The 16,947-nt window shown below is 41.9% G+C and overlaps 1 protein-coding gene and 1 long non-coding RNA gene across 2 annotated transcripts in view; one reads left to right on the top strand and one right to left on the bottom strand.

Moving 5' to 3' along the window:
* The window catches only part of TENM3 (teneurin transmembrane protein 3), a 2,178,135-nt gene that overhangs the window by 2,046,111 nt on the left and 115,077 nt on the right, over positions 1 to 16,947 (bottom strand). The window lies entirely within an intron of this gene.
* LOC122459975 lies at positions 7,746 to 11,355 on the top strand. Its single transcript, XR_006280971.1, has 3 exons — positions 7,746 to 8,767; positions 9,408 to 9,972; positions 10,163 to 11,355. It is a non-coding gene; the product is annotated as an uncharacterized LOC122459975 (long non-coding RNA).

The following is a 16,947-nucleotide window of genomic DNA, read 5'->3' as shown; positions in this document are numbered from 1 at the left end:
TCACATGAATGCTCCCAGAGCTACTCATGAACCACACAGAGAAAGGCATCAGCCAAATCTCCTGTCAGGTTCCTTCCCCACTCTGAACTCTAGGGTACTGATGTGGGGACCCTCATGAAAGACCCTCTAAGCTTATTCTTACCAGCTTAGGTTAAAAACTTCCCCAAGGTACAAACTTTGCCTTGTCCTTGAACAGTATGCTGCCACCATCAAGCATTTTAAACAAAGTACAGGGAAAGAGACCACTCGGAGACATCTTCCCCCCCAAAAAAATCCCCCCAAACCCTACACACCCCCTTTCTGGGGGAGGCTTGAGAATAATATCCTAACCAATTTGTTACAAAATCATCCCTTCCCTTTATAGTTATGACATCTCCCCTGTTCCCAGCCTTGAACCTCAGGAATGTACTGTCTTGCACTGCTCAAGACCCTTTCTTGAGCAATGCAAGTTTATTAATTGATTCGCCACTTTGTCAATAGAAAGTGGGTTTACACCAGCCTTTGTAAATCTGAGCAGATTTACCAAGCACTTCAGGCAAATTCACAGCTAAAGATAAACAGTAAAACAATTTTACTGATTACAAAAGACAGATTTTAAGTGATTATATGTGATAAGTAAAAAGTCAGAGATAGTTACCAAAGAAAACAAAATAAGCGCCCAATCTAAATCCTAAACCTGTAAGACACTAGGCAGTATTTAGATCAAGCATTTTTCTCACCCCACTAGATGTTATAGTTCATAATACACAGGTTTCACCCTTGATACCTGAACCAGCTTCTGTTGGAGTCTTCAGCATTCTGAGCATCCTTGTTACTTGCAGCATAGGTGGAGGGAGGAAAAAAGGCCCAGTGGGGTCACAGTGTTCTGTTTTATACCGTTATTTCATGTGCTTGGAAAACATAAGCCCAGGTATGTCTGGTGGGCATTGCTGAGTCACCAGGCAAGATTGACCAATTCCCCTGTTGTGGCCTTGTGCAAGTGAGTCATTGAATTGTAACTCCCTTGCTGGACAAACTGTTGATGGTTGTGTAGTACCCACACAAACATTGGTTATCCCCCTGGTTGTTGTCTTTGTGGAGCCAGTATCTGGGCACTTCCCAACCCCACAGCATATTTTAGTGATAGTCGTACAACACAATTCTCTGAACTTCATATGCATTAATGATATACATATTTAGCTGGAACACTGGGTTTCAGCAGATCATAACCTTTCATTTGATATGTTACAAGTTATGCTTTATATGCAATATCACAATTATATACAAATGATGAATATGGGGGTTACAGGGCGCTCCCCTGAGAGGTAGAGTATAACACCCTCAAAGGAATGAAGACATAAATATGTATTAGATAAATTTCAAGAGCAATATTTCTGCAAACAATAAGTTTTAGACTTTTACTGTGATATACGATAAGTAGTACAGGCGGGTGAAGCTCACAAAATGATTTTGCATGCAAGAAGTGTATGTTGGAGAATATTTGAGAACTGTCTGGATGACTATGGTAAGAAAATAAAGAATATGAGCCTATGGGCCATGGGTCAGAAGGTACATAGACAAAGTAGGGAATGAAGAGTGGAAGCATTTGTTTAGGTACACTTATTGCATCTATATTTTATGGAAGTTATTTTAAAATTGATAATTGTTAACCATAAACTAAAATCAAGTGTTATATAATGCCACCTTTACATAAGTCATTTTTCACTGGAGACCTATCAATGTGGGACATGTTCTTGCAGAACCTCAATTATCTCCAAGTTCTCCACACAGAAGACACTGCTTGATCACCTGCTCCCCAGTTTAAAATTTACAAGTTTACATGGAGGATATATATATGAAGTACTGAGTGATCTATACTCCTTCCCTTCATGGGGAGAAGGGAAACAAACATAACAGTAAAAAACTGGGTAAAAATTGCTAGAATTCCTGGATTCCAGATTACTGAGGTATGAAAAGCAAAGATACACAAAGGAAAACAGTAGAAAAGAAAGCCTTCAAATCGGTGAATATGTAATTTAAGGAGATGGCTCACAAAATGTGATCAAAACTCCAGTATTCAGGACACTTACCTGTCCTTTGCCGTGTTTAGTAAGTATATGAAGGTAAATTAATTCCACATCATTTCTTTATATATTTTTTTCTGTCCCAGAGTCAGAAATGGATCTGGACAGAGAAAGTCTTCTCTACTATTATCTTCTCAAATGCAGCAAAAGGAAATTCTTTATGCCAAGGCAATTCAGGAAATATGTCATTGCATCACTGAAAACAGATTTTCCCAGATGAAATGGACCAACCTGGATTTGTCACGGTTGTACCATTGGAGAAACAGGATCAGGACAGAAGTTTAAGATAAGAAATGTCCAAGTTCTCATGAAATTCAGACTTTATTCAGGCAACAAACCCAGACTGGTTTTAAACAAGCATGGTACCTTATATTTGGAAAACTAAATATGGAAAATTAAAGGAAAAGGCTGCCATTTCCCCATGTCTTTTAGTGGAAGTAATTGTAACAAATAAAGCTACCATAAGGGAGAGAGATAAGAGAGAAACTGATCCTAAAGACTCAAATGAAGAGCAGCGGAGTTCTTTTAAGTGTAAATTTAAACTCTGAGGAGCAGTGATAGGATGAATATAAGAGTTAAGTTTTATAAAAGGAACTAATCAGTGTATCCCAACCAAAAAATCCAAAAGCTCTATTCCAGACAGCACTAACTGCTGAAGCTAAAATCAAATCTTTCATGTAATTACTACTGAAAATATTCTAAAGTTTTATAAAATAAATAATGATCAATAAATATAAACATACCTTCAAGAAAGCCTACAGATCACTAAAGCCTGACATTTTAATCAAATAATTTTATTACAATATTTTCATCAGATAAGAGAATATTCTGGCTATTTGACAACTCCTCCTTAGTTGAAATGTTTTGCTGTATTGTTGTTTATGATATTCTTTTATAAGGGGTTATATGTTTTATCTGTGTATTATTTATTTTCCTCTGTGCTTATTTCAATCCTATTGCTATAAGACAAGTTTATTCCTATACTAGCAGGAGACACTGATTCAATATTAACAACAGTGTAAGGACATCATTAACAAGTATATATAAGCCATCATAAATGTAGAGCAATAATGAAAAGAGGATGAAGCATAACCCATGAAACACTCCCTAATCTAATGACTGGTATCAGAGTAGCAGCCGTGTTAGTCTGTATTCGCAAAAAGAAAAGGAGTACTTGTGGCACCTTAGAGACTAACAAATTTATTTGAGCATAAGCTTTCGCATCCGATGAAGTGAGCTGTAGCTCACGAAAGCTTATGCTCAAATAAATTTGTTAGTCTCTAAGGTGCCACAAGTACTCCTTTTCTTTTTACTCCCTAATCTCTTTTCTTTTCTTTTTCTTTTTCTCTCCTCCCCCACTCCTCCTTGGTTTTCAGCTTTATAAATACGTGTATAACCGACCCTTCGGGTTTTTGAAAGTTTTTTTAAATGGCTCCAGGCTACTATCATCTACATATGTCACAGTTTGCCCTTGTTTACAGATACATGAAAAAAGCAATAGATATTAGATATTAAGATATTAGAAATTATACTTGAATTTGATTAAATAAATTTGTGTTGCACTGTATTCAGACTGGTGATGGCAGTGGCATTTTATATTAAAGCAAGGACAAAACCAAACCTATAAAGACCAAGTGAAAAATCAGACACTAAAAAGAAATGAGAAACCCTCAAACAATACTCCAAAAGAAAAGGCAGATAAATGTGATATCACAGCTACAGTAAGGTATGATAAGTCATGCGGGCTTAGTGTTCTCTGAGCTTTAAAGAAGACAGAGGCATCATGGCACTTGATTACTTCATACTTGAACTATGGTGAAGTGGAAGTACATCTTGTGCTCCATCTCTTATCAATGGTCCTTTGGTCAGAACAACTGCTATCCTGGAATTTTCCTTGGAGTTTAAAATATTTTTGAGCATCCATTTATAGGCAGCCACCAGTCAGCCCTTTCTTCGGCTTGCCATCATTCTTTCTGTCAGAACTTTTATAGTGGTTGATATCTTCATCTTCAAATATGAAACAATTGACCATAGTGCAATATAATATGTAAGCAGTATCTGAATGAACTGGATGAATTCTCCCCTGACAGATAGCTGGGAAGTGGATAGACTTCAGGAGCAAACTGTATTTACATGAACACACTTACTCTGCTTAGATATCGAGCAGATAGAGCAATGTTGCTCAAAATAATCAACTTTGGCTGGTGTTGGATTACAAATCACTTTAGTACTGACTGCAGGGGTCATGAAATGCTGTTATCAATGTGTTGTCATTATGATATGAATGAAGGGGAGCAGAACAGTGCTTAACCTGTCCCAAATGAGGGAGTCACCCTCAGCTGAAAGAACCTAGTTAAGTCAGGGGCCTGAATGCCATAACCCTGTGAAAGTAACAGGGGTGGGGACAAATGTCCCAGCCAGGAGGTGTGGAGTCTCCCTAGGAGTCTTTGGACTGGTTTAATCTGTTCCTTCCCACCCTTCAAAGAAAGAGCTAAACAGGTTTCATTAGGAGCCTCTTTGTTATTTGAAATGCTTGATCAGAGCTGAAATCAGTTGTAATGGGACTGTATTTCTGCCCAGCCTGTTAAGAACTGAAAATTACTAAGAGACTGATGTACAAAGGTCCCAGCAGAGTGACAGGTGGCAGCAGAAAGTGGCTGATAGTCAGCTGGTGAATGAGTGACTGGTGAGGTGGTGAGCAGAACGAGCGGCTGGCAAGGCAGCGAGGAACTCTGACTGGTGGGACGACAACTGGAGAGGAACTGCGGTGGCAGGATGTCCAGGCGACAAGAAGCAGCATCTGGCGGGGAGACCTGGTGGCGAGGAGCAGTGTCTGGGGGGGTGGCCAGCCAAGCAAGTGCTCAGATGGTGGAGCGAGCAAGTTGCATTCTTCCACAGGTGGGAGGTGAACTCACATAGATGCACCTCTGAACCCTGGGTCCTCTCTGACCAAGGACAACCACTATGGGTGGGATATGGTGAGGGGGGCACAGAAAAGGAACTTTTGGTTGTAGAACCAAGAACATGAGGCAGAAGGCCCTGCCCCACTCACTTTGGAGTTGGTATCCTGCTCATAGTTTGAATCCGACTTGTGGCATTTTCCTTAATTAATGTTGGGTGACTTCCTTCCTTTCATTAAAAGTTTATTTTCTACACTCAGGCTCTGTGCTTGTCAGTGGGGAAATACTGCCTCTCAGAGTTGACCAGGAGTGGTGTATAATTTTCCCAGGTAACTGGGTGGGGATTTGAGCTGGTTCTGTGTTGTACTGTTGAAAAGAAACCACTACATATTGAATCCCACCCTGATTACAAATAGTAGACCAAAATAAACTCTGCACAGATCTCATATGTATTTAACCCATAAGTTATGCAAGCCCCTTTACAGTAGATAAGCTCAGTAACATTGTTGGTCAAGTGCACTGACAAAACTGAATAACAAAGCATATCCACGTAAGTAGAAAATTTTTTAGTGAATCACAAATGCATTAATTACTGCTTCGGCAAGTGATATAACTGGTTAGTTGTATGCCAGAAATACTTTTTTGTTCTAGTACTACACATTACCCCCAGTGCAATGGAGAAAGCAGTGCAGACTTTAAAAAGATTTCTGCAAAACTCAGTATAAAAAAACATATAAAACACTCCTGGCATATCAGTTAACACCACTTGTGTCTCATCTATACCATAAAGAACTTCTGATGAGAAGACAACTAAAGTTGCCTTTACCTTTGACACTGATACAACTTAAAAGTAAGTGGCCTGATCTAAAGGAATTTTAAAAATGGGATGCAGAAATAAAAATTTGGCAGCAACAAAACTTCAATGTACGGCTCAGAACAAAGGCTGAACTGAGACCAGAGAGCAAAGTTTGGCTCAAAAGCTATTTGGAACTGTTTGGAACTTGGCAGAAACTCTCAGATCCTATATGGTGGAGACCTCTATAGGTCTTCTGCAGAGGAATTGGGTTCATTTTCAATATTTTCCAACACAAGAGAGGATACAGGATCTGTGCGTACTGTCAGGAAGTGAGTCCCTTCCAGAGGATCTCTATATGCAAACCTAACAGAAGTGAGAACATAGTCTGTACCCCTTCAAAGACTTGATCTTTAGAATTCTGTTCAGGACTATTTAAAATGAGTTAATAACGGGATACAGAAGTGTAAATATTTTAAGGACTTTGAGGTTTATTTTGAATTCTTTCTATATCTGTTGGCAAATTCAAGTTTTAATCTTTTATTGTGGTGGAAGAGAGTTCCTGGTCCTCCACTGTTATCAGAGATGACCAGAATGTATTGCAGCGTGGAGCTTAATAAAGATAGTAACTTCAGTAAATCAAGAAGTCCTCTAGTTTCTGTTTAAAGTATGGGTTTTTTTGTTTTTGTCCTCACACTACAAGGCTCATGCATTTTGTTCTCGACCGGAAGTATGTAGTGTATAGGAATTTGGTCGTATATCTTTCAGCCTTCATTGCGCTTTCCTATCTTATACCATAGAAGACACTAGATCCAAACAGAGCAAGAGTATATATCTGTATCAAAGCCTTGTATGTGTGTATATAGTGAGTAAACATGATTATGTGGAACCTAGTTGTATCCATATGGCTTCCTTATATTGATAATGTTGTGTAGAGAGCAAGACACAAGATTGGTAAAATACCTGTTCAAAAGCTATTAAGTGGTTTAGGACTCAGAGCCTAAGTCCCACCAATAATCAATGGAACGGAAGCTCCTAAGTCACTCAGGGCTTTTTGAAACTTACACCCACAATCTGGACCTTTATGGGTAAGTCTATACTACAATTTAAAACCTGTGGCTGGCCCATGCCAGCAGACATGGGCTCGGGCTAAGGAGCTGTTTAATTTTGGTGTAGATGTTCAGACTCAAACTGGAGCCTGCACTCTAGGACTCTGAGAGGTGGAAAGATTCCAGAGCTCAGGCTGCAACCCTAGCCTAAATGTCTACACCACAACTAAACAACCTATTAGCACAAGCTTGAGTCAGCTGGTATTGGCCAACAGTGGGTGTCTAGTTGCAGTATATATAAAGACAGTGGCATTTCCACATTCAATCTCCTTGCATAGTGTAAGGGAGTATATTGTCTTAAGTAATTAAGGAACCACAATGCAATCTTTCAATCCTGAGGACCCAACATATTTCAAAAAGGTCTGGAGGCCCCACTTAATGTTTTGGGTCAGATTTCTTACTCTATTCCACTCTGTGCTGGTGCAAAGGGAATGAAAATCAACTGAAAGTCTCCAGCAGCCATAGAATCTGGGTAGCCAAATCCTATGCCTTCCTACAGCCTCTGGCACATAGTGTTTTCAATCCTTTCCATTTTATCACAATTCTCATAGTGGCTTTTTTTTTCCTGGAAGCCTCTGTAGCCAGACAGGACCCACCACCCCATTTTGCTCTTTCATAGTAGTCTAAATAGCTTCCTGTTATGTTGTTACAAAACCACAAGTAGCAGCAGAAGTCCATACTCATGTTAGGTGCCTGCTTAAAGCTGTATATCACCAATTGTATTCATACTTATGAATATGTAACTAACTAATTAATGCAAGGAATCAGTGACACAGTGTGAGTGTAAGAAACCAATCGCAAGGCTTAAACCGAAATATTACTGTGTAAGGATAATCAAGGTGTATAGGGGGCTGTATATAAATCTATGGCAGTAGTGGCCAGAGAGAAATGCAACCCACAACAGCAAGAACTTGGGACTGCACTGGAAGCAGTAGAGCCCTCCCGCAGATCCGAAAGGACTCTGGGGACTCTCATCGCCTAGCGGTTTGATCTCTGGGCAGCTGGAGCCTGATCACCCCCAGTCACCAGAGAAACTGAAAGCAACATCCACTCCTGCAGTCTGCCAGTAGAATGAATGTGATGTGTGTGTGAGTATAATTGTGTCGATAAGGGAAGCAAGTAATAAATCAACCCTCAGTACTGCTTGAGTTCAACCTTGTTTGTGATTATTTCTTGGCTGGTTCCAAGAATGGATAACATTAATTGGTGCATTGGCCAGGAAACAAAGGATTAAATGGAACTCAAGTAGCATTTGACGAACAGGCTTGGGTTCCTGTATACGAAGTAGAGAAAAGGGTGTGTGGCACTGTAAACTAGTTCTCCCCCCTTTTGGCATGGCTGCAGAATTTAGGCACAGATCCCTGGAGTCCCAGGGTGATCTCGGAAGGGGACACGATCCTGGCCCCGGAGAATAATTATGAGAAGTATTTAGCGTTGTACAAGCGGACAGACTGCCACGGGAGCATGGCTTTTGTGGCAAACATGCTGGATTTGGCAAGCTGCTAAAGTGGAGTGTACCAGGGAACTGGAGGTGCTCTGCCAGGACTTAATGGAGGCTCAAAAGAAATGTGACCTGTGGAAAGTTCAGGCACAGACAGTCTCGGCTCCTGCTGCCTCTGCTGCCATATCAGCAGTGAAAATGGAAGATAGTCATATTAGATCCCAGGACTTATAGGAAGAAAACAGGGATCTAAAGGCACATTACCCTCCTTAAGGATTTATTGGGGGGACCTGGCCCATGCACCTCAATGCCCCAATTAGCCTTCCCCGAGTCAAACAAGGGCCCCTATGGCAAATGGGTTCACAGGAGCCAGCTTAAAGCTATAGGAATACCTTCCCCCATAAAGGAACTCTGGTAAGGAAGGGAAGCAGACGGGGGGGGGACTAAAATGTCACTTTTCTGTCTCCCCTTCATAGGTAATACATTGGCAGCCTCTCCTGGGATCAATTCTGCATCATGATCCATTTGCAAACGCAAACTTGGAGGGAAGATCAAGTGTCCCAAATGACCAATGGTGCAATTCTTCTTTGGGTCCAGCAGAACCCCAGTCTGGACTGGGTTTTAGCCACAGCCCCTCATGGATCTCAAGAGGGCCAGGGTGGGTTTGCTCTGCTTACAAATTCGGGATGGCACCAAGCCAGCTGCCATCCCTTACTGGCTAGTCAAAAACACTTGGCTGGCAACGGACTGGTTATGGCGCCCCCTTAGAACTCAATCCCACTGAACTCTGGCTTTGGGACACTTCACCCCCACAGTTCACTGCTCACAGGTTAAAATGGGGTTTTGGGTTTGTCCACCTGGCTCGGTACTCCAGAATGCCTGCTTCTGGGAGCTGGGCCCAAAGTAGAAAGGAAGTCTCTATGTTCTTCTATCATTGCAAAATAGGGTATATGTTCTTAACACTGGCAAGAAAACCTTGATTTAGCAATAAGATGAACTCCAAAAAATTGCTTGTCAGAAACAAATGCATTTCACATTTCTGATTTTCTATGGTTCAGTTTATAAGAATGGTCCTAATGGAAGCAGAATAATGTAATAGAGTGAATATAGTTGCTTGAATTTCTAGGTCACTTACTTTGTTTCTCATTATTTTTGGCTTAAATACCGTATTCTTCTATTTTCCAATGTTATCTGTTTATTATCATGATATAAAAGGATGCAAAATAAAAGCATTTTAATTGTTTATAACATTTTAGCTGTCAGAAAATTATAGTCAATATTGCTAAACCTTGAAGGAATAAAATCACTTTTGTTTATTGATATATCTAGGGTGAGTGGTTGATACCTGGGGGAGCAAGCAGCTGTGCATATATCTCTGTCAGTGTTGTAAAGGACGGACAGTAGTTTGTGAGTTTGCCCTGTGTAAGCTTTATGCAGAGTAAAACAAATTTATTTGGGGTTTGGATCCCACTGGGACCTGGGTGTCTGGGTGTTGAAGACAGGTGACTTACTAAGCTCTTTCAGTTGAGTCTGCAGCTTTGAGGCATGGACTGGACCCTGGGTCTGTGTTGCAGCAGGCTGTGACTCAACAGGACAGGGTTCTGGAGTCCCAAGCTGACAGAAAAAATGGGCTCAGAGGTAATTTCAGCACATCAGTCACAAGAAGGTCTCTGAGTAGCAGTCGTGTTAGTCTGTATTCACAAAAAGAAAAGGAGTACTTGTGGCACCTTAGAGACTAACAAATTTATTTGAGCATAAGCTTTCCAATGAAGTGAGCTGTAGCTCACAAAAGCTTATGCTCAAATAAATTTATTCGTCTCTAAGGTGCCACAAGTACTCCTTTTCTTTTTAAGAAGGTTTCTGTGACTGAAGCCAGTGGTGTAGTCAAACAGAATCTAAGCACAGCTGATTGCTTTGAAACAATTTTAAGTGAGTTTTAAGTATGGTGGCTGAAAAAACAGACAAAGTGGTTACTGGTTTGTTATTTTCTTAATGCACCCCATTGTTGTCTTAGTTATTTTTCTTGGTATACCTTTCATTATATTTTTATACTTTTGTTGTTACACATGGTCATCAGTTCAGCAAATCACCAAGCTCCACCAGCTGTTCTGGGGGGGGGCACTGTCTGACGATCCTTTCTGTGATCCATTGATCATGGGTGGTGGAGGGCAATGTAGCCAGATGTGCGCCCCCCCCCCCGATTTGCTTTTTCAAAAGCAGTCTAAATAGCTTCCTGTTATGTTGTTACAAAACCACAAACAGCAGCAGAAGTCCCTGCTGATTTTAGGTGGCTGCTTAAAGCTGTATATCACCAATTGCATTCATACTTATGAATATGTAACAAAACTAATTAATGAAGGAATGAGTGAGATAGTGTGAATGTAAGAAACCAATCACAAGGTTTAACCGAAATATTACCATGTAAGGATAATTAAGGTGTATATGGGGCTGTATATAAACCTACGGCAGTAGCGGCCAGAGAGAGATGTAACCCATGTCTGAAAGAACTTATGACCAGACCGGAAGCAGTAGAGCCCTTCTGCAGATCTGGAAGGACTCCGGGGACTCTCATTACCTAGTGGTTCGATTTCTGGGCAGCTGGAGCCTGATCCCCCACCCACCTGTGAAACTGAAAGCAATGTCTTGTGCCTGCAGTCTGCCAATAGAATGAATACGATGTTTGTGTGAGTGTAATTGTGTAGATAAGGGAGGCAAGTAATAAATCATCCCTCAGTACTGCTCGTGTTCAACCTTTGTTTGTGGTTATTTCTTGGCTGGTTCCAAGAACGGTTAACAGCCTCAACTGCTGGAATCAACAGTAAACAGGCAAAGGAGCATCAGAGATACTCCAATGTTGCAAACTCTCATGATTTTATTTTGGTTAAGGGCAGACCCATTCTGGTAATTATGCAAGAAGTTCCAGCCCTCTCAAGAATTTTAGCCCTACCAAGAAGATAAATCTCTCTGACTGGTTGCCATCTCTACTTCATCAACTCCTGAGGAAGAGCAGCCAATCAGAGCTGCCACAGCAGGCAGAGTTTGCATCCCTCCTCCCCTCAGAAGCCAAAGTTGTTTTCACAGGAGAGAAGAGAGAGCAGAAAGAGGCCAGGAGCCCAGGGACGCTCAGCTCCCTCCTGTAAGCAACAGGATAGTTCCACTACTTCCCCCACTTTACCCCCATTGTAACACCAGGCCTGGGAAGGGGCAGGGGAGGCAAAGAACCCCTGAAACTGACCCTTCCCAGCTTAGAAATGGGAGAGGGGACTGCACTGCAGACCCCTTCCAGGCTGAGGGCCGAAATGATCTAGTTTCTGGGTGGGACCTCGGCGGGAGGGGGGTGGGGAATGAACTGATGGGAGGCTGGGTAGGAATGATGTGATGGGTGAGGAGAACAGCATTGATTTGGAGGTTGTGGGTGGGGACAGAATGAATTGCTGGGCAGGAAATGGCCAGATTTGGGGATAAGAGCTCCTGCAATGGGGGACCAAAATCAACTCATTCAATAATTCTGAGAGTGTGTGCAACTAGTGACCCCCCTCCCACACACACACAAGGGTGAGTTCAAAAATTAAATGATAAACCAAGACCCATAATATATATATATATATATTTAAAATCATTATTTCTTTGGCCAGTCTCATGAATTTTGGTATCTGACTCATGATTTTTGAATCTTTGGGTTTGGCAATATTGCTACTCTCTCCTCTCTCCCTTATAGTGAGGCAGATGGTCACCAGGGAGGGCTAAAATCAGAGATAATCCTAAGGCTGCTGGGAAAACAGCTGGAGGCCAATGTGGAAAAAGTACCTCCCTACCATCACCCCATAACAATGGGATTTATGAAAACAATCCCATTTAAAATGACTCAGGAAAAAACTTTCAACAGATAATAAATTAGAAATTTTCTCTTAACATAGTCACCCTTGAGGACCACAATTTAGAATCTCTGCAGGCATACAATACTTCAGAAAAACCAACACAACTATATATCTTCTCCATCTTCTCTTATTTACACAACTGTAAGATGACATCATGTGGGTTACAGAAACTCTGTTTCCTCTCCTGGTGCAGCTTCTTTCTTTGTGTGTCAACGTGCAACGTTCTGTACTTGAGCTGTACAGACACAAGCCCAAAGAAAGAAAGAGATTACAAATTCCCTTTGCCATCACATTCTAATCAACATATAATTACACTTACTGAATTCCACTCTGAAACAGATTCCATTCTAAATGGAAAGCCTGGATGCAGAAAACTTCCTAACCCTTGCTAATTTTGTTCTCCAGCTTTCAGAGTTTTGTTTCTACAGGATTATGTACAAAGAAAAGCAACTGAAGGACGCTTACTGACAGGCTGTTTCTATTTTGATCCTTCTGATAAGAAAGAACACATCATTAGCCTAAGAGGAATGGACAAAGATTATGTCTGATAAGTAGTTCTTTTATCATATCAGATAATTACTCAATGGAATTTTCAACCATTTTCTCTTCCCTAAGGATAGTAATGTCCTAAAGATCGCAAAATCCAATGAATAAACATACATTATAGAAACTCAATCTCTGAATTACTTCATTTCCACTTGTCATTTAAAAAGTTACAAATGAATGATCCAGTTTCAATGATGTTACTGCTAGTATTTCTGTGTTGTCACAAATGTAGGAAAGAGAAAATAAGATCAAATGTAGAGCTATAGTGATATCACATTTGCTTATCACATGCAAGGCAAAAAGCCACAGGGCCAAATGAATCTCTAATGTACCCCATTTACTTCACTGGCATAATGCCAGGGATAGATTTGTGTACTAGGTCATAGAAGTTAGGAATCGAAAACTCATTAAGTCATCTAACCTAATGAACTTGATATTCTGGACTGGGATTTAGATGTCTACCTATGTGTGCAGGGGTAAGATCTTGGGGGATAAGAGCCTTCAAGTCAAGGGGGAAGGGAATGGGATGACCAGACCCTCCTGGCCCCTCTATGTCTTCAAGAGGGTGACATGATACACCTAGATCTACTTCTGCCTCCCAGGTTGTCGGATCTCAGAATGAATCTCTCCCACTCATCTCACAACCTCAAAGGGGTTTGCTTTCCGACATTGGCAGGAGGAGCAACACTTGGTCTCCTGGCTGAAACTCACATAGATGGCGCCCCTTGTCATAGGTCTGCCCTTGATTTCCCTTGCAACCCCAACTCCTCAAAGTCTTCAACTTCTCTCAGAACTGAATAATGTACAGCACCACACTAGTTACCCTGGAACCCTGTTTCTCCTACATCTCGCGAAGGAGGTCCATAATTCTCTGGGGGGCTGTCTCCCATACAATATCTCAAATGCGGAGAATACAGAGGATGTTTGGGGCACCTCATGGATGGTGAACAGGAGACTTGGGAACAGACAGTCCAAGTATCAGGGATCATTGACCACAAACATCCTCAACATGTACTTCAACATCTTGTTGAAATGCTCCATTGATCTGCTGGTTTGAGGGTGGTATACTGATGTTTTCAAAGACTTGACCCTTAACAGGTAACACAGCTCCTTCATTAATTGTGAGGTGAAGGTGGTTCCCTAATCCATTAGTATCTCTCTGGGGATCCCCACCCAGGAAAATTCCTTCTGAAGCATTCCCCTTCCTTGTTACATATCTCGCAGCCCTCTGTTAAGAAGTGAATGTACCTGCTCAAACGGGGCCACCATACAGATTGTTGTGCTTGGACCTTGTTGTGCTCTTGTTTATACATTGGTGTCCCTCATGAATTTTGGAGATCATCTCTTTCTGAAGTACCTTAGGGAAAAATGTTCTATCTTTCAAAAGCAGTCCATTGGCCATATGAAGGTAATTTTGGTCCTGTCAATGTGGTAATATTACTCCTTCAACCTCACCCTCCTTGGCACAGTTGAGTAAATTTCTGACAAATCTCATTCTTTAATTGTTCATCTCTAATTTGCTGAAGTCAGGTGGCAGATCCTGGAACTGCTGCCAGAATAATGTCAATGCAGACTTTAACAGCTCTCTCTCTCTCTAAAGCTTTTTCTTCTTCTGTTGGTGGTTGCTTAATTGGAGTACTAAATAGAGTGTCTTCTGCTATGACTGCTTTCCCTGGTATGCATTCAGTCTTAAAAGAAAATTGCATCAGCCGTAGTTGAAATCTTTGAATACTAGGTGGAAGGTCATGAAATGGTTTTGAACCCAATAATGCCACTAAGGGCTTGTGGTCTGTTTTATGTTAAAATCCAAATTGAACAAATATGCCCTGAACTGTTCAGAGGCCCAAGTAACAACTAGAGCTTCCTTTTACACTTGAGCAAACTGCTGCTCTGTTTCTGTGAAGCTTCTTGATACGAAAAACTGGTCCCTGCTCTCATGTGTCTTTCTCCGGTTTAAAATTGTGTAAGTTCCACACAAATTCTGATTTTGTCACTGGGCTGTCACTCCCTGAACACCAGTCAGTGAGTTCTTCTACCTGGGAAATAACCACCATATATTCCCTTCTCTTTATTTCTTCTATGGCTTTCCATAGCAAGAGAAGGGGAAGTTACTCATCTTGCAGTAACTGAAGTTCTTCGAGATGTGTGTCCCTGTGGGTGCTCCACTCTAGGTGTCAGTGCGTCCCAGCACTGTTGATCAGAGATTTTGGGTAGCAGCGTCTGGTCAGGATGCAGATGCTCAGTTGGTATCTCCCATCTCATTGGAATCTTCCTGAGTGCCTTTGTCCCACCCCCCCCCAGTTCCTTCTCTGTCGTGGAGTGATTATACTAGTACTCCAAAGTATAGGGGAGCAGGGTGGGAAGTGGAGCACCCACAGGGACACACATCTTGAAGAACTTCAGTTACTGCAAGGTGAGTAACTTCCCCTTCTTCTTCGAGTGCTATCCCTGTGGGTGCTCCACTCTAGGTGAATGTGTAGCAGTACCCCCAATGGTTAGTGGGACTTTGGAGATGTGGCAGTGAATACTGTAGAGAGTACAGTATGGCCTACTATGGTGTCTGCCATGGGATCTTGCATGACAGCACAGTGCTTGGCAAACATGTATTCAGATGACCATGTAGCTGCTCTACAGATGTCAGAAATGGGTACGTTATGTAGGAGGGCAACGGATGTTGACATAGCTCGAGTGGAATGAGTTCTAATGCTTTCGGGCAGTTGAATATTTTGAATATGGTAAGAGGATCTGATGCAGTCAGAGATCCACTTGGACAGATGTTGTTTAGAGATAGTCGTACATTTTGATCTTTCGGTGATGGAGACAAAGAGTCATGGAGATTTATGAAATGGCTTAGTCCTGTCTAAGTAAAAGGCGATTGCTAGCCTGACATCGAGAGTATGTAGGGATGCTTCGTGTGCAGTCTTGTGAGGTTTGGGATAAAAAGTAAACAAGTATATCGGTTGGCTAAGGTGGAAGATGGATACCACCTTAGGGAGAAATTTAGGATGTGGTCTCAGAGTGACTTTGTCTTTGGAGAAGATTGTGTAGGGAGGATGGGCCACCAGGGCGTTTATTTCACCTACTGTCCTTGCTGATGTTATTGCAACTAAGAAAGCTACCTTCATGGACATATGGAGAAGAGACGAGGTATCCAAAGGCTCAAATGGAGGTTTCATGAAAGCGTAAAGAACAAGGCTAAGATTCCATGTAGCTGCCGTTGGGTAAATTTCAGGGTAGAGATTTTGCAGGCCTGTGAGAAATCATTTTATGGTGGGGTGGGTAAAGAGTGAATAACCTTCTAACTGGACATGGAAGGTGGTAAGCACCGCCAGGTGTACTTTGATGGAGCTGAATGAAAGTCCGTCCTGTTTTAGTCTCAGGAGGTAGTCTAGAATGTTAGGGAGGGTCACCGTACTGGGCGTTAAGTGATTACATGAGCACCAGAGGATGAAACGCTTCCACTTCTGCAGGTAAGTTTTACAAGTGGAGTCTTTTCTACTGTGCAGAAAGACGTATTGGACTTGCTCAGAACAGGCTAGTTCATGGGTTTGGAACCATGAAGGAAACAGGCTGTCAGGTGGAGCTTTTGGAGCTGGGGGTGAAGAACCAGTCCATTGTCCTGGGAAAGGAGATCTGGCCTGTTGGGGAGAGCCCGTGGATGACAGGAGGACATGCGGAGGAGGTAAGGATACCACGTCTGTCTCGGCCAAGCCGGTGCAATAAGGATGACCCAGGCCTTGTCGTCTACGATCTTCCAAAGAACCCTGTGTAGCAGAGAGATTGATGGGAAGGTGTAGAGGAGAGAGTTGTCCTATGGGATGAGGAACGCGTCTCCTAGGGATGCAGTCCCGAGTCCTGCTCTGGAGCAAAACAGCTGACATTTTTGATTCTGGGATGTGACAAAGAGGTCTATTAATGGGGTGCCCCAAAGGGAGAAGAGCTGTTGAAGTATTACGGGATGCAGTTCCCGTTCATATTCTGTTGAGAAGTGTCTGCTGAGTACATCAGCATTAGTTTTGTGGGAGCCAAGTAGGTAGGAAGCAATGATTTGTATTTCGTGTTGTATGCACCAATTCCATAGTCGGATGGCTTCCATGCAAAGGGAATGTGATCGGGCTCCCCCTTGTCTGTTGATGTAGTACATACATGCTATGTTGTCTGTTAGGACCCAAATAGATTTGTTCTTTATGAGGGGAAGAAAGTGAAGGCATGCTCAC

The sequence above is a fragment of the Dermochelys coriacea genome, chromosome 4 (genome assembly GCF_009764565.3).
Source record: "Dermochelys coriacea isolate rDerCor1 chromosome 4, rDerCor1.pri.v4, whole genome shotgun sequence".
NCBI lineage: Eukaryota > Metazoa > Chordata > Testudines > Dermochelyidae > Dermochelys > Dermochelys coriacea.
This window is presented reverse-complemented; position numbering and strand designations above follow the sequence as displayed.